We start from the raw sequence: 5,747 nt of genomic DNA on the forward strand, positions 1-5,747 counted from the left end.
AAAATAGTCTTTTTCTTTTTCCTGAACCACAACATTTGTCATAACTCCTGTCAATATGTACAGTACAATCTCTCATACTGCCAAAGTTTAATTGCATGACCATATTATCAGATTGTTTATGTTCTTTGAACCTTGCCTCACCAAGCCAAACGTCTGTCACTGGGCTCTTGGAAGGTGGCAAGTGCACTTATTCCCTCTGTTTCAGAGATTGTTGTTGATAGAGTTGAAACAATTAAGAAATTAGTCATTAGACAAACTATTCTTATATCAAGTTATTGTCATTTTTTCTTGCAAAAATGGGAAACAATTGATTCTCCACTTCTCTGTTGTAAGGATTTGCTGCCCTTTTTATTCTCTTGTGATAGTAAACGGAACATCTTTGGGTTTGGGACTGTTTGCCAGACAAAAGAAGCAATTTGAAGACATCACACTGGGTTTGAGGAAATTGTGACAGGCATTTTCTCTTATTGTGACATTTTACAGGCCATGAATTAAAGGACGGGTCCACATTTTTTCACATTTGTCTTACAATAGGAAGGCATCATTGAAGTTGAAAATTGGGCTCTGAAATGATCTAAATTATCTGTAGAAAAATCTCAAACTGTCTGTTTTACAAAGAAGAAAATCAGGAACAAAAGAAAAGATATTTGCTGATACTGATTAAAGATAAAAAGAATGTGAGGCCACAGAATCAGTGATATCTTTTAAATCACGTCTCAAAACCTTGTCTTTTTAAAAAAAAAAAAAAAGTATTAATTGCACCACACCATTTTATTTATGTGTTACTCTTAATTGTCTGCAGGGCTCCTGACCAAAATGGTTGCATATGCTATGCATATATTCATGTGAGTAGCCCGATCTGGGAGAACCATCAACTTGCAGAGCTGCAGCACCCCAGCAGAATCCAGACCCAGTATTGAACATATAGATGCGTGAGTTTAAACGACAGATGAAAATGGCTCCTGCCAATTTTGGAATTCACACAAACTCTCAGGTGTAATCAATAGAAGATTCCTTTGCTGTCTCTTACAATTATATTTAGTACAACATAGCAAAATTTGTTCCCTGTATTTTGACCCATCCCTGAGGAGCAGTGGGCAACCACCAACTACAGCACTACGGCAGGACAGGAGAAGTGACCTAAGTTACAGGTTTTTCTACAATACGTACACACATTGTCATTTCAGACGATCCAAAGATGGTAGTGAGAATATAGCCCAGCCTCTCAGATAGATAGATAGATAGATACTCTATCTATAGACTATCTACTATTCCAGCATATTCCACAAATTTTAAGTAAAAGGCATGCAATAAATAATTTAAAAGCACAGCAAGCAAAGAATTAAAAGTAAAAAATGTGAAAATGTCCACATGTCCAGTGCAACAGGGTTAACAGTAAAGATGTCCAGTGCAAATCGAATTAAAAGTAAAGATGTCCATTGCAAAAAGAATTAAAAGTAAAGATGCCACGATGATGACCATCAGTTTCTCATTTAAACTACTTGTGGTGAATAACAAATAATAAATCATACATATGTCTGATTAACGTTCCGCAGTGTTGAGTTTTCTATGATGTAATCTGCGATTCCAAATTAAAATGCCAAAAATAATACAAATATGTGGTTAGTTGGCTCTAAATTTCTGTTACGGATGAGTCAGACTGGCTAAGGTGGATAGGCTAACAATAGCCATGTTAGCTAAGGCTTGTTCTGTCATTAGCCTTGGGTTCATTAGCAAGGATATATGAAATTGCTGTCATTTAAAGAGCATTGATCATATCCCAACAACAGAATGGACATGAGAAACTTATACTTTACTGCTGTAAATAAAGTTGACAAAGAGAACAATTGAACGCATAGCAGTATATTCAGTTGAAATGATGGCAATTTTATATGCTATGCAGTGGATATAGGAAATCAAACCCCTGTGAAATGTAAAAGAAAAAAAGAATGTGCCCTCTTGGATGCCCCTGTGGTATATAAAATATGATAAAGTGCTCTCTATGGTGGCTCATTGTCCAAGAAAATTTAATGACGTGCCTTTTCAGGTGGCCTAGTGGGGAAAATGTGATAAGGTGCCCTCTATAGTGCACTTCTAGTGGAAAAAAAATGTGAGGAAGTTGTCCTTTGTTGTGCCCTTGTAGTGGAGAAAGCATGATGAAGCACCCTCTATTGTGCCTTTCTGGTGGTGAAAATGTAATGCAGTGTCATGAAGGCTGCATCATGATCTTCCTCACGTTGGTGCCCCAATGCATGCTGCTAGGTCCCTTTTTATTTTGTTTTGCACCTGTCCACTACAAGTAAGAGTGAATCAATTGATCAACTTTCCAAAATGGGTTAAAAGCAAATCAAGTAGAGCTGGCAAAACCAATAAGTAAGGCAGACACTGAAAACTAAGATGCAGCGGCAGAGTTTATGGGATGTAGATGAAGGCATTTGTATCAGATCCAAAGGGAGTGGCAAGGTCACTTGGGAAAAGTAGCACAGAAATGTGTCTGAGTATTGTTAGATTAGCACATACTAAACTTCATGTCTCTCACATCATCGGAAAGCATCCAGGCAGAAACTATGATATCTGCAACCAGATGAAGACTATGAATGTCATCTGTGTTTGCCCTAAATATGCAAATCAAAGACAGATACCAAGAAACAAACTGGAACGTAGGGGGATTAAATATATGGAAATTTAACTAATCTTTTCTTGACATTGTGGAAATTAGGATTTGAAGCATGTGTCTTCAGTTAACTTGCGAAAGTGATAATGTTCTGCCAAGTTACAATTACATTAAAATTAGAAGAAGATGTAGTAAAGAAGACAGATGTGCCCAAAGATGCTCTATAGCAAAAGACTGGGAATTACAAGCCCCACCAGTGGTATGAAATGGTACACACAAGTGCAGACATGCTCATACAGTAAAATCTATAGATTTACTCTGGACTCGACCTGACTCCTTGTCTTATTTGTCTTTTCTTTTAATTATTGAGTTACTGATAACCAGGTATTGAAAACTGCATGTTGTGGAGAAGATCTAAAGACTAACTTGCCCATTTGATGAAGTTTTTCCACGACATGTGCCTCACTACTGTTGAACAAGAGAGTTGCAATACTTAAAAAATTTCTAGTAAAGTAATGCGTGTTGGGTAGCCAGTACTTCCAACCACTGAATAGCTCCAGCATTGAATCCCATTCATAAGTGGTGTTCCCCAAACATGCTCACCAGTAAATTGATGAAATTCTTATTATTTTTGCATTTCAACAGCTTAGCTGACCTCTCATGAATATAGTTAATCGTGGTATTTTATGAAGCCAGCTCTAGTTACTGTTCATTGTAAGGTAATAACTAATTACATCTGTTTGCAGTTATCTAACGTGTGCAACACTAGCTAACTAACCAGGTGTCACTTGGCCTGGTGCCTTAGTTTACTGCAAATCAATTGCAGTTATTAGTGTTTGGTTGCCATAAAAGTTTATCTTTGGTTATTAGGTTAATTGTAAAAGCACTTGCGACCGTATTAGCACACCTGGTTACAATGAATGGTTGCTAGCTCAACAAGATAACATGGCTAGCTTGTATTTAGCAAGCTTGGTTAATTCATTACACACATTGTTTGTTAAATAGTGCATCAGTAAGATCTACAGCATAAATATGGATAATCACAGTTTACCTAAATTAAGAATATAACTGAGATAGTTAGATGTGACAGTCTGAACCACACATCCCAGGGAGGCTGACTTTAATAACCTCAAGATCTACAAAGGACCCAAAAAGCATCAAGGTATGTAATTGTCAGAAACAGCTCCTTGTATCCTCCAAAATAATCAATAGTCTCATTCCTCCCATCTCACTGCACTTCCAATACTGTAGTCCCACATCCTTACACCTCCATCCTCCCCTTTTGTCTCTCCCTGGACTTCAGTTGCACAGAGGCCAGTTCATTACAAGGCCAGGAGAATGAGACATCCTCACTTACAAGGAGGCTGTCTACGCTCAGTGGGCACTTCATTTGTCACACCTGTACAATCAACTGCAATTCAGTATAACTGTTCTGTCATAAATTGTAGTTCTACGAAATTCATAATGTTCAGTTTTTGTTGATAGGCAGAAATGTGTAAACTCAATTAAATGTCCTCTTAACATACATGAGGGAACCAGGCTATTAGAAACACATCTGAATATAATGACAGGTCAGTACAACACCACCAACATCTAGGGCCTTGATGCTAAGACACAGAGCTGAATAAACACCTCTATGGCAGCATAAAAACCCCCTGAGCATTAAAGGGAACATAGAAACAGAATTGGAATACATTATATTGCACAAGTGTTCCTAATAAAGTGGCCATGGATCGTGCATACCTGCAGACTCAAGTCAATGATTCTCCTGTATGCTTCTGGGATGTGTGGCTGACAGTGTGGTCACTCACAGCTTTGGGCTGCCACATAAATTACAGCAAATCTCACCAGTGGTGAACCCACAAAATGCAGAATGGATTGTTTCTGTGTTGCTCCTGTTATTAGAGAGATTACCTGACATCAGACCCGTCCATCTGGTGTTGCCTAGAGGTAACCAAGCATGGACAGAACTGCTGAAATGTTGTCAGGGATTAACCCCTCATTCCTGAGGATGAAGAACAGACCCCATGTCCTCAATGTCCAAACCCTTGTAATTAGAGGAAGAGGAAGTTAAAGGTTGGTGTGTGGGATTTATACAGATGAGTTCAAATGTATTTGGACAATGGCACAATTTTTTCTTATTTTTGCCTCTGTCCGTCAGCACACTGGATTTAAAATGAAACAATGATCAGGAGTTTAAAGTGCAGGTCATTACATTCACCTTTAGCATGAGCGTATTTATAATTTGGTCATCAAATTCAGAAGAATCTGTAACCAAATACTAAATCTGACCATTTTATTTAGGTTTATCGGAACTTGTCCAATAACTTGTGTTCCTCTGAAATTGGCAGTCTGTCAAATGGCTATGAGTTCTTCATGGTTCAATGGATAGATCTGAAAATACCCACAAATTTCAGGTGAAGTTGTAGTCCACAGTCATTCAATTTCAGATTCTGTAGTGGAGTACAGAGCCAGAATAACAGAAATCATGCAATGTCTAAATATGTATGGACCTAACTGTGGTGTGTCGATGTGTAATTATGTCCTTCAGTGTATTAACCTGAACACTGTTTCATCTTTCTGTGCCTCTCCTAGTTCTGTCCGGCAGCGACGGGCTCGACTCGACTCAGGACCTGGTCTGCTTCTGTCGGTGGAATGCTCCCATCAAAACAGTCAAGTAACTGTAGCATTCCTTGTGGTGAGGAATTTGAATGTTTTTGCTATCAGTGTATGGATAAGCATTTGGCTCTGTGATTCCTGTGTGTGTGTCTGGAGATGTTTGGTGATCATCCAGTGAAGATTATTCAGTCCTCACACTCAGGTGTCCTTATCTTCTTTTCCTCCCACTGTTGCTTTGGAAGAATACAATGGTTATTTTGAACACTTGTTCCTGGCCTGCTTTCTTAAGTCTTTCTCTCTCTGTAGGAGGTTGAATGAGTTTCTTTGAAGACTGGCTGTTCAGTGGAAAACCTATACACCATCTTCCTGGATATATTATGTAATAAAATGTTTTGATGAATGCAGTTGTTGCCTTGTTTATTTTGCACTATTGACCAAACCTCTTTCTGCATCATCGTATTCATAATGTTGTATGTATTATATTTTATTTGTTGATTCTATTTTATATTATTAA

The sequence above is a fragment of the Chaetodon trifascialis genome, chromosome 3, assembly GCF_039877785.1.
Source record: "Chaetodon trifascialis isolate fChaTrf1 chromosome 3, fChaTrf1.hap1, whole genome shotgun sequence".
In the NCBI taxonomy this organism is placed as follows: Eukaryota; Metazoa; Chordata; class Actinopteri; order Chaetodontiformes; family Chaetodontidae; genus Chaetodon; species Chaetodon trifascialis.